General features: G+C 34.2%; 1 pseudogene; it reads right to left on the minus strand.

Moving 5' to 3' along the window:
* LOC102473974 (chromatin target of PRMT1 protein pseudogene) overlaps positions 1-1,364 on the minus strand; it is a 73,475-nt pseudogene that overhangs the window by 11,064 nt on the left and 61,047 nt on the right.

Here is a 1,364-nt window from a genome sequence, read left to right on the forward strand (position 1 = left end):
GTCGATCTTGTTAATCTTTTCAAAGAACCAGCTTTTGCTTTCATTTATTTTCTGTATAGTTCATTTATTTTCTATTGCATTTATTTCTGCTCGTATCTTTATTATTTCCTTTCTCCTGGATTTTTTTTTTGTAATTTTTTTTTGCATTTGCTTTTCCAATTCTCTGAGGCATAACGTTAGGTGATCCACTTGCCTCTTTCCTGTCTTCTTCATATGTGCCTTAATTGCTATGAACTTCCCTCTTATGATTGCTTTAGCAATGTCCCAAAGATTATGGAAACTCGTGTTTCATTCTCATTGGTTTCCATGAATCTTTTGATTTCAGTCTTTATTTCTTCAGTATTTGTGGAGTCATTAAGGAGTAAGTTATTTAGTTTCCATGTATTTGAGTATTTTTGAGGATTTCTCTTGAAATTAAACTCAAGTTTAATTCCATCATGGTTGGTGAAGATGCTGGATGTAGTTTCTATGCCTCTGAATCTGTAGAGACTTGCTTTGTGCCCTATGATATGGTCAGTCTTCAAAAAGGTCCCTTGTCGGGATGAGGAAAAAGTGTATTTTGTGGTTTTTGGATGGAAAGTTCTATAGATGTCTGTTAAGTCCATTTGATTTATGGTATCATTTAGATCTTTGATCTCTTTACATATTTTTGCCTAGATGATCTGTCCAGAGGGGAAAGTGCAGGGTTGAGATCTCCAACAATTAATGTGTTGCAGTCTATCTCCCTTTTTAGATCTAACAGTCTTTCCTTCACATATTTGGGTGCTCCTGTGTTAGGCGCATAGATATTAATAAGCGTTGTATCTTCTTGATCTATAGAGCATTTTATTACTATATAGTGTCCATCTTTGTCTCTTTGAAGTTTTTGTTTTAAAGCCTATTTTGTCCGAAATTAGTATTGCAACTCCAGTTCTTTTTTGGTTCCTATTTGAATGGAAAGTCTTTTTCCAACCCTTCACTTTCAGTCTATGTATCTTTCTTCACGAGATGGGTTTCCCGTAGGCAACAGATAGAGGGTTTCTGTTGTTTTATCCATTCAGTCAGTCTGTTTCTCTTGATTGGAGAATTTAATCCATTAACATTCAATGTTATTATCGATGTCACAGGATCTGTACCAATGTTTAAGTTGGTCATTATCTTAGTTGACTTTTATTTCTTTGTTTCTGGCTGTTAATTCTTTAGTTTTCCTGGAACAGTACTTTCTTCAGGGTTTCTTGAAAAACTGGTCTGGTGTTGGCAAATTCTTTCAGGTTTTGTTCGTCTGAGAAGATTTTAATCTTTTTTTTCCATATAAAGAATAATCTTGCAGGATATAATAATCTTGGTTGAAATTGTTTCTCTTACCACTTTCAATACATCTTCCC

The sequence above is a fragment of the Tupaia chinensis genome, unplaced genomic scaffold (genome assembly GCF_000334495.1).
Source record: "Tupaia chinensis unplaced genomic scaffold, TupChi_1.0 Scaffold000357_1, whole genome shotgun sequence".
NCBI lineage: Eukaryota > Metazoa > Chordata > Mammalia > Scandentia > Tupaiidae > Tupaia > Tupaia belangeri.